Genomic DNA, 14,406 nt, shown 5'->3' on the forward strand with positions numbered 1-14,406 from the left:
TTAAGTACAGCAAGAAAGTACAGAAAACTGATACTTAATCACTCCAAAGTCTCTCTTCTAAGCTAGAAGGCTTGTATCAGTTTATGGCTTTCTAGTGCTACCCAGTAGGTTAGTTACAGGAAAGATGGGAAACAAGTGCAGATGTGGTCTTTTAAACCAGAAAGTTGAAAGAGACGGACAAACTGTGCAAATGGTCAATAAACTACAATTTCTGGGCCAAGAACCTCTCCTTACATGAAAGACAGACTACCTAGTGCTTACCACTCCCACTGATAAGCTAGAAGGCTTTCCTCCAACACAGAAAGGCTTGCGGGGCTCAAAAGCTTACCAACAGTCCTGGATACAGCAACTCTGTATCTGGACTAGGCTAGTTACAGGAAAGGTGGGAAACAAGCGCAAGTGCAGCTTTTAAACCAGAATGTTGAAAGAGATGGAAAAAAACTGCCCAAACGGCCAATAGCTACAATTTTTGGGCCAGGAACCACTCCTCTTGTGGTAGATAGGCTACCTAATGCTTACCACTTCCACTGATAAGCTAGAAGGCTTCTCTCCAACACAGAAAGGCTTGGGGAGCTCAGAAGCTTACAAAGAGTCCTGGATACAGCAAATCTGTACCTGGACTAGACTAGTTACAGGAAAGGTGGGGAACAAGTACAAACGCAGGCTTTTAAGCCTGCAAGTTGAAAGAGATGGAAAACTGCCCAAACGGCCAAATAAACTACAATTTCTGGGCCAAAACTCACTCTTCCCACGGAGGATAGGCTCCCTAGTGTTTACCACTCCCATTGACAAGCTAGAAGGCTTCCCTCCAACACAGAAAGGCTTGGGGGGCTCAAAAGCTTACTAACAATCCTGGATACAGCAACTCGGTAACTGGACTAGGCTAGTTATAGAAAAGGCAGGAAACAGGCGCACGTGCGGCTTTCAAACCAGAAAGTTGAAAGAGATGGAAAAAAACTGCTCAAACAGCCAATATTTACAATTTCTGGGCCAGGGACCACTCCTCTTGTGGTAGATAGGCTACCTGATGCTTACCACTCCCACTGATAAGCTAGAAGGCTTCCCTCCAACACAGAAAGGCTTGCGGGGCTCAGAAGCTTACAAAAAGTCCTGGATACAGCAAATCTGTACCTGGACTAGACTAGTAACAGGAAAGGCAGGAAACAAGCGCAAACACAGGCTTTTAAATCAGAAGGCTGAAAGAGATGGAAAAGCTTCCCAAACGGCCAATAAACTATAATTTCTGGGCCAGAAACCACTCCTCCTGTGGTAGATAGGTTACCAAGTGCTTACCACTCCCACTGATAAGCTAGAAGGCTTCTCTCCAACACAGAAGGGCTTGGGGGGGCTCAGAAGCTTACCAACAGTCCTGGATACAGCAAATCTGTACCTAGACTACACTAGTTATAGGAAAGGTGGGGACCAAACACAAAACGGGCTTTTAACCAGAAAGTAGAAAGAAATAGAAAAACTGCCCAAATGGCCAATGAACTACAATTTCAGGGCCAAAACCCACTCTTCCCGTGGTAAATAGGCTGCCTAGTGCTTACCACTCCCATTTATAAGCTAGAAGGCTTCACTCCAACACAGAAAGGCTTGGGGGGCTCAGAAGCTTACCAACAGTCCTGGATACAGCAAGTCTGTATCTGGACTTGACTAGTTACAGGAAAGGCAGGCAACAAGCTTAGAATTTTTTTTTTTTTTTTTTACAGAAAAGTAGCTAAAACAGCAGTAAATACAATTCAAATTGCAGTGCAGGGCAGCACACCCGAGTGTGTAGCAACACTACGGCAAATACAGTTCAAATAAATGCAATTAAATTAACAAATGACTAATAAACAAGTGCAGAAGGCAGTAAATTAGAAGGCTACTAACAAACAGTAATAAGTGCAGAGTAAGAGCAACTAAACAGATAACAGCATGCAGAAGAGCAACTAAGACAGTTACAGTAAGAGCAGCTGAATAAATATATATATATATATATATATATATATATATATATATATATATATATATACATATATATATATTTTTTTTTTTTTGAGGGAGGGAACAGAGCAGGATTAAGAGGCTACAGGGGTTGTCCTTCCCAAATGCTCTCTTTGTACACAGTAGGAGTGCCTGAAATCAGAATATGATCTCACTGCACTCAGCTGAGTGAGCAAATGAGATGGGCCCAGAAGGAGTATCCAAATACAAATCTACAAGAGGGGTGGGCAATTTCAAAGCCACCACCATTAACACCAAAACAAGAACAGGGAGGGCAGGTGGGGAACTAACTGTAGAGAGACAGCCACAACTTCAGTTGAGTTAATATTCAGTGAAAAACACAAATAAATAAATTAAATATAGTACTATATGAAAAAGAGCAGATACAAGTGTACTTAAATTCACTTATACGTCCAGTTGATTTCAGGTAGATGTTAGCCGGCCAAAGCTCAGATATTAAGCAAAGATAACTCAAAATGTACCACTTATATAAGGCAGGACAGAATATCAGTGATGAGGTAAAACTAATGACTATCATTAATATCCTTTCCACATTGGAAGATGTAAATAAACTGGTTGCAACTTCCCATAAGCTAGTCAGACCAGCCAGGGGAACCACACATCACTGCAGCCTTTTTGCCAGTCAGCTCACAGCCATCACTGCATCAAAGGTTAAGGGAGATGCCACCAATAATCACATAAAAAAAGGCTTGAACTTGTGCCCATGCATCCAGATGACTGAAATATAACGAGCCGTTAAATGAATGAAGACCCAAAAGATGCTAGATGTTATCAGAAGTAAAAATGACAAGGCATGTATTAACAATGCAGACCCCAAACTGTTGCATATACTGCCACTTGTCAAAGGAAGTGCAGAAAACTTTAAAGGCAGGGACATAGCAGATAATCTATGGGCAGCAAGTCTGGATAGAAATAAAGCAAACTGAATGGACATTAGTCCTTATAAGCTCCATTTTATTGAAGTGATATAGGAATCTTTTTCACAAAATAATCATACAGTGGAAGTATAAATAGATACAAAAATGAACTAGAAAAAAAATGTACCCCTGCAGATGATTTTGCAGTTGATTTAGTTTACCCTGGGTAGAATGTGATGTTTAATCATGTAGGGGACTCTTGTAGTATTCTAAATATGTGCAGCTGGAATGGACATGCAGAAACCAAACACCTTTGCTCTACATTTCCAGCCATGTGCAAGCTGAGCAAACTAACTGTGGCTGTAAGTATCTCTCTTCCTCTGCAGTGTTCCATGATCTGATAGTAGGCAAACATTCTTATGTATGTGTTACTGAAAGTCAGACAGAATCTTAAATCACAGATACATGTTATCTGTTATATCACCCTGTGGGATTCTCTCACATCACTCACTGACTTACATTTATTCATTCCCTGTGTAGAATCTGATCAGGTGCCATGCCCTGGTTTTAATGTGCTAGGTTATGGGAACAATGCTCACATGTTCATGTTTAACACTGTATTGATAAGTATTACTGAGGCCAGTACTGTATGGTTAAGAAACAGAAAAGCATAATGTATTTCTCACTGGAGTAGCTTTATCTGCAGTCTCAGTTCCCCACAATTTTAATACAGTTAACTCCATTCCAGAACACTTCTGCCGGGATGTGAAATGATTATCAGATTGAAATGTCATCCCTGCCATTTGATAATTTGATGAAAGTTTTACATCATACGGTCAGTTGTGTGGCACAGAAGGATGAAGCTTGATTCTACCCCAGCCAACCACGATTTTATTAGCAGCCCAATTGTTAGAGGAGTGAGCCATAGAAAGATGGAAACAAATAGAATAACAAATGTTATGTAGAGTAACTCAGGAGGTTAATCACCAGAGCATTAGTGTGAGAAGCTGTGTGACTGTGGGTTCACAACCCACATATGCTTTATATGGCAGTTGGAGCAGAGGTTGAGTGCAAGCTGTAGTTCTTGTGGTGCAGGGCTTGATTCCCTTTGCCCATGTTTGCCTACTGTGTCACCTTGACAAGTTACTTAACCAGACATGGCTCCTGGGTTGCCTCTGAAAACAGACTGTGTGACCAATGGGCCTACCTGATTAACAAATACCTGATGATGGCTTGCCTGTCAGAGCAGGAAGGATGTGGTGATGGCCATGTATGGCAGATACTTGATAAAATTAGGTGCTGTTGCAGCAGCGGAAAAGTGCTGATCCCATATGTTAGCCTAGTAAATAGCACACGGTCTGTACTTGGGGACTTACCATGCACTCAAAAGCATGCACATATCCAAGCCCATAATTTTAGGGCTTGGGAACATTGATCAAAATGTACTACCTGTTCAGGTGATAAGCCACAGTTGTCTAGCTCTTGCTTTCACTGCTCTGGTGTGCAAGTAGGATGGAGAACAGAAGGGACAAAATATTGGCAGAATTAAGGTTATTGGTCTTGGGCCAGGAAAAATGCACCACAAGAACAATATATACAAGAGTCCAAGCAAAGTAACATGCAGCATTTTTGAGAAAGGAAGAGATGGAGAAAACAATAAGAATAGTTTCTTATTTCACTGTTACCACAGCAGATACAAATATAAGCCAGAGCATGTTTTCCTTTTTTACAGATAAAATATTTTATTTATGTACTAATCACCTGAATATTATGTGCAGCACACTTATAACAGTTTACTGGTAAAAGAGCGCTTATCTGGCTGACATAGGATTGGCAAACCTCCCTGTGGAAAACTGCTTCTCCCAAAGTAACTCTGACATTTAGTTTGTGCATTTAAGGCACACATGCATGGGTATCTATATGCGTGTGTCTGCAACCACACACACACACACACACACACACACACACACACACACACACACACACACACACACACACACACACACACACACACAAACATGCATGTACATGCTTTCTCTCTTTCTCTCTCTTTTCCAACACATTTCTGAGTGTACATGACACACTTGCATGCCTTGATGTCCTTTGTGTGATGTGAGGCCAAAAATTATGACCATCTGGATTCATAAACATCATTTGCCCTGCATTCCATATGCAGATTAGAAGGCATCATATCTGCAGAACTGAATCATATGCCTGATGGTCTGTAAGTCAAGGACTATCAAAAGAAACCTACTATGCACTAAACGGGTTCACTTCAAAATCTCAAAAGCTCAAAATCCCGAATCTCAAAATACTGAACTCAAAACCTTGAAACTCAAAATACTGAAAACTCATAATACCAAATCTCATAATATCAAAAAATATACAGGACACCAATACTGACTATATTTCAGCAGAAATACATACAGAAACAAAAAAAAGACAAACCATATCAGTCTAATCCAACTATAAGCAGGGGGGGGGGGGCAAGCCTCCCTTCACCACCCATGTAGGGGGCTGCACCCCCCACATCCCTTGCTACTTAAATATATCAACTCCAAGATTGCACTTCACTACATTAAGATGAGTTATGTTGTAGTATAGTTGAAGAGTAATATGTTTCTGTATGTATTTATGCTAAAATATAGTCAGTGTTGGTGTCCTGTATGTTTTTCGATATTATGAGATTCGGTATTATGAGTTTTCAGTATTTTGAGCTTTCGGGATTTTGAGTTCAGTATTTTGAGATTTGGGATTTTGAGCTTTCGAGATTTTGACGTGAACCCCACAAAACATATTTTAAAAAAGTGAACTGAGCATTTCAGCTGTAACAGCAGCATAGATCCACAAAACAGGACACTCCACATGACACACTACAAAGTACTGTGAGTACCAAATCGTTGGAACAGATATGAATCAATGCAAGAAACACTGACATACCCACAGAGTTGTGTATATGTATGTATGCGTTTGTGTTCCTTTTAGTGTTACATTTACATATCAGTGAGCAAACTGTACTTCAATACATTTAAAGTTGAAAACCTGTCATACAGTAGAAAGGGCTATACTCAGAAAGTTCTAATTTGAACACCAAAGCCCTCTGCTGCTATCTTCTCTAACACATGTTTTTTCCTAGGGTGCAGGCCCTAAATAGGGAACTAGATAGGCAGCACCTATACTAAACCTATTACATTAGAAGTCATTAGCTTGAAACATAACAAGTCAATTGTGCCTCAGTCTGGGCATGGCTTTCTTCTTTGCAGTCTCACCTGCATCCTTTTCCCGTCATCTGCATGTTCAAAGCTTGGATGCTTGGTGCTCTTGTGGTGGCAAAATCTTGTCTGCTTAAAATTTAACATGGCTTACATGGAATATGCCTGGCCACATACTTCAAAAAAGCTTGTATTGAGCACAGCTTGTTACCATTTGTGATACTGACCCTCCTCTGCATCGCAGTATCACCTAGTACTCCCTAAATGATGTCACTATCCCACTGTAAGCTCCACTACCCTGTGGGCCTGCCTGTAACAAGTTCAGCTCATACATGCTTACTTGAATGATCATAAAACAGCTGTACTTCCATCAGTGATGGCTGTCAGTCCTGTGCTTTCAGCATTTCTGTGGGTATACGTTTATAAACATATGTGTATACTGTTTTTATTATAGTATACCTACATATGCTCACAACAGCATAAATCAGTAACTGTATGGCTGCATGTGTTCCAAAGTTTGGGTGGAGTTGGGTGTCTTTGAGACAATGCCATTCCAGTGGCAGCTTTGGCACCTCTTGGCATCTTAGGAGAGGGACAAATTTCCTGAAAGAAGTCCTGCAATACTGTGTTGCACCTCTGTGTTAAGTGATGGCCTTGGTGCAAACTACATTTGTATGTGAACTGAATCAACAATGTCATTCATGCAGAGCTGCTCATCTGCATACATTCTACGCAGCATAGGCAGACTTGGTGCACATTAGTTTAGTTTATATGTAACCCTCGTACTTACTCCATTATTTCTGAATCACATGCTTCTTTTTTTGTGTTTATATATGTACTGATCAAGGACAGAGTATTCCAGATGTCTAGGCATTCTGATTCCTGCCCATTGGCAATAGTACATTCAGTCTTAATGGTGTTCATTTCTCTGTGAATGCGTGAATTATGCAATTCACCATGCATAGTAACACATTGCAGAACAGACTGCACAAGCACAGCAGAGACACCATGATTTGAATGAAATAGTTTTCGAGTCATGTGCAGCTATAGAAGTTATGAATGCAAACTGATACAGGTATGTGGAGGCTTGTTGTACATTTGACAATGAAATGACAGTGGACAGACTATATTCTGCAAATTAAACAGGAACTCAGGAACAATATTAGGCAAGCAATCACAAGGACCATAACAAGCCTAACCATATACACCTTTAAGCAGACCTACATAAAAAATATGTCTCCCCTTTAAGCAGGTGGTTATTAAGTAAAAGTGCTCAACTTCCAAATTGAGGAAGGTTGGGCATGATAACCAGCAATGCTGTACATGCCTACCCCACTGGCTGCGCAGTAGCAAGGGCAGCCTTAATTCTGCTCAACGCACCTTCATCTTTTATCCTTGATGGTATTTACAGTGATATCTTATATGTGTCATTGTTCTGACTGTTCACCCTAGCCTTTCTTTCACTTACTTTTACATTTATTAAAAAGCCTCTATTTTGACTGTCTTTCATGTTTTATCTTGTATCTTTAAGTATTGATGACTAGATGGTTAGACAGAAATTTGCACCAAGGTTATCGGGTGATACTGTACGTGCGTACCCCACTGGCTGGTTCGTGCAGATGTGGGCATACCATGGGTGTAACTTCCATTTTCTTCAATGTATTGCGATCTTGGTGTTGGTATATTTAACTTGCAGGGGGAGTGGGGGTGCAGGGGAGGCACCCTATTTTGACTGTCTTTCATGTTTTATCTTGTATCTTGATAACTGGATGGGTAGACAGAAATTTGCTCCAAGGTTATTGTGTGATACTGTATGCACATACCCCATTGGCTGGTTCGCCCAGATGTGGATGTGTAGTGGGTGTAACTTCCATTTTCCTTACTGTAGTGTGATCTTGGAGATGGTATATTTAATTTGCAGGGGGTGTAGTGGTGCAGGGGTGCAGCCTCCCTGCAAAAACTAAAAAAAAAAAATTATGTTGGGTCGTTGGCATGTGGTGAGCGGAATTAAGGTGGCCCTTGCTACTGCACACCTGGTGGGGTACGCATCTAGGGCATTGCCAAGTAATGGTTACAAACAGGGATGCAGAAATGCTTGTTGTGGCATCAACTTCTATTTGGTTATTTCATGCAGGGAATTCCTAAACGTACCACTAGGTTTAGAATCTGTTTCCTAATTTGAGGAACCACAGGGCTTATTTGGATACCTGAATGTGCAGTGCCCCAAAACAACTGTGCACTGTCAAACAGATGAATTAATGTCAGCATCACAAATTTGTAAGTTTCTGGAGCCAGCATGTTTGGCTTGCACCAGCTATATGCAATCCAAATTGCTGAAGAAGGTTCAAAATGATTTTGGGTGGTGAACTGTTTTGTCACAGAAAAAATATAATCTCACAAAATTTAGCTGAAAGGATGTGAGCAGACATTCTCTCCCCACAAGTTCCACATGTTTGGCTTGCACCAGCTATATACAATCCAAATTGTTGAAGAAGGTTCAAAATGATTTTGGGTGGTGAACTGTTTTGTCACAGAAAAATTATAATCTCACAAAATTTAGCTGAAAGGATGTGAGCAATCATTCTCTCCCCACAGGTTTCACTTCAGCCCCTTATAAGTACTTTCCTTCATGGTGCTGTGTGTGTGTGTGTATACATTTATTTATATGCACATTATATATCTATCTATATATATATATATATATATATATATATATATATATATAGATGTGTGTGTGTGCAGTCGCACCCACGTATATGCGTGTGTGTGTGTTTATATATATATATATATATATGTGTGTGTATATATATATATATATATATATATATATATATGTGTGTATGTGTGTATATATATATTTATACATACATACACACACACGTATATATATAGTTATATTTATATATTGTATGTATATTGTTGAAACAATACGGCCTGATATGTTGCTAATGCCATTTGAAAACTACGATCACACTGTTTGACTGCTTTATATTTTATGTACAACTTTGTTAGCCGTAAAGTTACGACGGGGGAATAACCCATTTTCTGCCAAGCTCCGGATTGTGGAAGTTTAAACCACGTTTGTAAGACTATCAGCTCAGCAGACACTTTACGAAGTTTTAAGGAGCCCACGCCCAATACCCAGATTTCTAGTTTCATATAATTTTAAGGTATGACTGTGTTTCACAGAAGTTAAGAAATCCAGAGCTGAAATCCAAGCATGCCTCACAAATGTTCAAATGTTCGCAGAATGACTAGATTTTAGCCTGATATTCTACTATGCACATCATTTAGATCGTGTACTGCGTGCTTGGGTGTTCGTGGTTCCAAGGAATATCGTCGTCTTTGTCATTGTCATCCCCCTTTTAAATCTGGTGTAGGCTGCTCGGTCAAAGACAAAATGGTCTACATATCCAGTACAGGGTTAGCAGAAAAAAAGTAAAAATACCACGCTTGCCCACAAAAGATTGAACAGGTAAGTAATCCCTTTATTGGAGTAGCACAAGTTTAACGGTTGCTCGAGCTTTCAGGTGAAAAAGCTCAAGTAAATGCAAAACCAATGTTGGTCCAGTAAAAGTCAGCACATCACTTAATGTTCCACTGCATCATTGTCTTAACTCCGCAGTGAGAGGTGCATTGTGCGAGTGTCTGCGTGCATGCGTGTGCGCGCCCGCCCGTAGTAAGGTGACCCCGGACACCGGACAACGGAACTGCCCAACCCATGACTAAGGATATTTATAATTCTAATTATGAAGAAGACTTGAAGTATAGTCACATAAACTGCTGAACTTTCTAGTCTAATGAGTTTCATGTGACGATTTTCTAAGGATAAACACAACATGTTAAGGAGACACACTTGTACAACTTTGCAAGAAAATTGGGAGGGGGTCAATGGCTGATTTTTATGGGTGAGGTGACAATGTTGGAGGAACTTTTGAAAGCAACCACTGCCCTTCCTGCTACCGTAGCATACACCTGACATAAGCACGTTTACAGACATTAACTTGATTTGGAAGTAATTATAATGTCTTTTACAACTATGACTAAAGCAACAAATGAAATGTTTAAATACATGGCACAAACAGAATGCAGTAACAAACCAAAATATGTTGCTATCCCAGGAGATCGAAACTGTATGCATGCACCTTGCAGTTGGAACGCCAAGAAGCAAATGCTTGTTGCTAGGAACCGTTTCATGATTCAATTGTCATGTTAATTTCACAGATTAAACATATATCTTTACTTGGTTTACAAACATTTTGAATCACTGCTGAAATTGTCATTATTTTGTTCCAGATCTTTTGAACTGTAACCCCGCTTTCACTGATGTCACCCTATATGGGACCCAGGCCCCCTTGACTCACCTTGGAGGGAGTGAAGTTTCTTCTGCAAGGTTGGAGGTGATGCCGGGACAACGGAATCAATGCTGGCAAAGGTAGCCCTTTTGGATTCTTAGCTTCTGATTATGTTGTGGATTCACTCCTTTTGAGACAAACAAAAGAAAAGAAACATGAAAATTAAAATCATTGCTCTCCAAGAAAGTCCACAGAGTTGTATTATTCCAGTTCATAGCCAATTCATCTTCAAGTGCAATTATTTGCAAATACACATGCAGTGTGTTTGAAAAACAGATAATTAAAACAGAGAAACAAATGCCCAGAATCAGCACCTCGGAATACAAGCCACTTGTAGGTCTTTAGTTGGGTCAGTGTTGAAGTGGAGTGAAAAGGTTCTTGTGGCAGGTATTTTAATCTGCGATCAGGGGTTAAAAGAAAGATCCCTCCCCTCCAAGTAAAAAACATCGAAAGGAAGGGGTGGGGGTACTGTTAAAGGCACGAAGTTCAACACATGTGCGTACTGTCTGACTAATGATAACTTGTGTCTAGGAAAAATCAGAGGCATGGTCCATTCAAAAATAAATAATACAACTAAAAGATGTAAAATAGTATTTTTTTTTTTGGGGGGGGCAGTTTCAAACATTTGAAATGCATTACTGTACGCAGCATGTTTTGGAAAGCACATGCAGATATACCTTAAAACCTTGTTAGTGGAAAGAAGAGAAGCAAGAACTTCAGGAAAGGAGGGAGAAACTAAGAACAGTTAAGTTTCTTGATGCAGAGTTTTACAAAAAAACTTTAGTGAGTTAAGAAGCTTTCGTGGCTTGCGTCCGGGAGGAAAGGAAAAGACACTGCTTTGCAACTTGTATCGTAGGACAGCTGTAGTAGCAGGGAATTCCGATAACAGCAAATAGGGTATTACCGAGAGCTGAATGCAGTGTAAACTGCACGGGGGATGCTGCGTATTAGCGGAAGCAGATTTAGTTTCACTTACATCCAATAATGAAGCGAAATCAAGCCCAGGGTATATATAATCAGGGAAACAAAGGCACTTTAATAGTATTACGAAACAGAATGAAGTAATAAACAGTTCATAAAGGAAAGAAAAGCAACAAAACGAAGGAAAGGCAACATCGGAAATAAATGTGCTTTGGGGACCAAAATACAGCCAACAGAAGTGGCTTGTACAGTTAGCCCTTTCTTAAGTGCCAGACATCTTGGCATTCAACACAACTGGTTGCTCCCTGAGTAGGAGGGATGCCCCTCGACTCATCCTGTTAGGCGCACCTCCTCCTTAGCTCTTAAACACGTTGTGCTTTTATGTCCAACGCCAAGAAAAGAGAAAAAGAGTTTCATGATTCACGACCTAACAAAAAAAAAAAAAAAAAAAAACAATGATATCCGATCTCTGCGTGCTTGCAGTTTTCTACTAAATACCCAATATCGAGTCCCTTGGATAATTTTCCACTGTCAACCCTTGTGCTAAACTCTGAAAGTCTGAGCTACTCAGACCAGTGATTTATACCTCAGTGTTGACCACATATCTTGTGTAGGTTAGAATGGGTCTGTGAAAAGAATAGCATAGATCATATTAACAGACGTCCCCTACCCTTTTTACAAGTGGTAGGATAGCTAAGTGTCCATGTCTGCTTTCTAGATGAAAGAAGGCAAAAGTGAAGAGCTTTCTTTACTGAGGAAGAGTAAAACATTTTCTAGAAAATAAATAGTGATATTTCTCCTTCTTCTTCTTAAAATATGAGAGTTTGATTGGTTAATAAGACCACTAATATCAGTTAAGGAACAGAATAAAAGTCTCAGCACATTGTTTTAAGCTTAACTGGAAAACTGTTTTTTGGATTCCATCTGGAAGATAAATGTGGTAGAGCAGGGGAAAGTGTGATGGAAATGCATACAGGTAATTTGATTTCCTACTGCCTGATATAGTAATGTAAATTTACATGTTTTATTTGCAGGGATTACAATAAAAATAGAAACACTGAATTTGAATGTAGTGTCACTACTTCATAATTTCAGGGAGCCAGGAGGTACATTCCTGGGTAAATTAGTGGACATCTGCGCAATGGATACTAAAGGCTTGTGATATGTCTCCATAACTCCTCAGCAGTTTAATCTGAAAGCAATGATTGTGATCAGTGATGTAATGTAATCAACTACAATACATTTTTGCCACCTGATATTTATACAAATACAGCCTTTAGATATGATTTGCATACATACATAAAATATATTACATCACCTATGTGCTCTAATGTGTTTGTTGTTTTGTTGTTGTTAGTAGACCATTACAATATTTCTTATTTTTTCTTCAATGCACAGAGAGTGAGAGAAAGATATGAACTCATATACTCCTTCCCACACCATATACTCTCTCACACACCCATATTTATTTATTTATTTATTTTATTTATTTTACATTTGTTTACCTGGAAAGTCCAACTGGGCAGAGATTCCCCATTTTCAGCAGTGGCCCAGGGAAACAAGGTCCACATAGTACACATGAGTACAAAATCACACACACACACGCGCGCACACACACACACACACACACACACACACATACACACACACACACACACACACACACACACACACACACACACACACACATACGCACAAACATGCACACTTGCTTGAAAGAATGTGTTGGAATTTTTATGCAGTAAAAAAATTTTCTACACTATGGCATAAGTAAGCAACAATAGTTTAAATAACCATTTGGGTTATGCTTCGTTTTGCTACTTATTGTACTGACAATATACACAATTTCCTGCCAGTTAATGCATGTTTATGCCATTTTATCACTTTCAACACTGTTAATGTTATCACCATAGGATTTCCATGTAAATGAATGTGCCCAGTGAAGTCTTCTTGCTGGTAAATATCTCAAATGGCCAACTTTCTGGGAAAATTTTTAGAAAGAACCAAATAACATTTTGCAGTCTAGAAAAATGCATCAATATGTACAACTCTGTTTAAACTCCATGTGAAGTCTGTGCATTTAATTTTGTATTATGTGAGATCTAATACATGTATTTGTTCAGCACGGAACACCAAGTAAAATGAAAAACAAAGTTTATATATTATATTTTATTAACCATGCAAAACACACTTTATGCATGTTTGTGTATTCACTGGGAGCTCAAAAGCTTTCACCAGGTCAAATGATTTGTTCTGGGTCATGCAGTATGCAAACAGTGACTGCCAAAATTAAATCAAAGTCTACAGGTTACAGTTTCTTTGATGATATTGTTTTAATGAGATTACTGGAGATAGCTTTGAAATCAATCAATTAAGCAAACAAGCAGGAAAAAAAATCACAAATCAATATAATGTATCTTAAAAGTATTACAAAAATTAAAGAAAATTTGAAATAAAGGTAAATACATTTCTTATTTGTATTAAAATGCCATGAATTAAAGGGCAGGCTGAAATAATATCATATAAAAGTGCACTGTCAAAAGGAGCCTAGGATAAAAAAAAAGTTATATTAGCATGCTGTTTTCATCTTCCAAGTTAAGATTAGAGTTAGGAACAGTTACAAGAAGTTAATATCACTGCAAGCACATTTTCTGTGGGGACATGTCATGCCACTGAAGCAACATCATTAATTGCTGTTTTATCAAAATGAAAACGTTCGTATAGACAGAGCTATCTTTTGCACTTGGATATTTCACTAACTCTGAGGTTTAGTGACCAAGGAGTTTCTATATGTAAGCAGAATGGATAAGGGGGGTGGGGCTTTACACACATGGGGTGTGTAGGGGGTCTATGCTGATGACAAGCGTTTTTTTCTGATGGCTTTGTGTTTTAACTACTCTGCAGTTCACACTGATACTTTTGATTAAACAGTATTCAATGAATTATTATTCGGCAATAAGATATGCCTCCATTTTAACAACTGATAAGGCATGTGTATGCCTTAAAATGTGTTTTAGTATATATTTTCCACATTTCATGTGTGAATTTTTC

At 39.1% G+C, this 14,406-nt stretch overlaps 1 protein-coding gene across 4 annotated transcripts in view; it reads right to left on the bottom strand.

Annotated features, from left to right (window-relative positions):
• MATN4 (matrilin 4) overlaps nucleotides 1-11,592 on the bottom strand; it is a 256,812-nt gene extending 245,220 nt beyond the window's left edge. The window contains exons 1-2 of one of the 4 annotated variants that reach the window (XM_044090083.1): nucleotides 11,411-11,592; nucleotides 10,444-10,561 (exon numbers count right to left, since the gene is read on the bottom strand). The gene's annotated coding sequence lies outside the window, so the exon portion shown is untranslated. Of the gene's footprint in view, nucleotides 1-10,443; nucleotides 10,562-10,748; nucleotides 10,890-11,111; nucleotides 11,245-11,338 lie in introns of those variants that run through there. The other 3 variants (XM_044090082.1, XM_044090084.1, XM_044090081.1) reach the window with 3 other exon arrangements.
• Nucleotides 11,593-14,406: the final 2,814 nt, after the last annotated feature.

The sequence above is a fragment of the Protopterus annectens genome, chromosome 12.part0, assembly GCF_019279795.1.
Source record: "Protopterus annectens isolate FY-2018-M chromosome 12.part0, PAN1.0, whole genome shotgun sequence".
Lineage (NCBI taxonomy): Eukaryota > Metazoa > Chordata > Ceratodontiformes > Protopteridae > Protopterus > Protopterus annectens.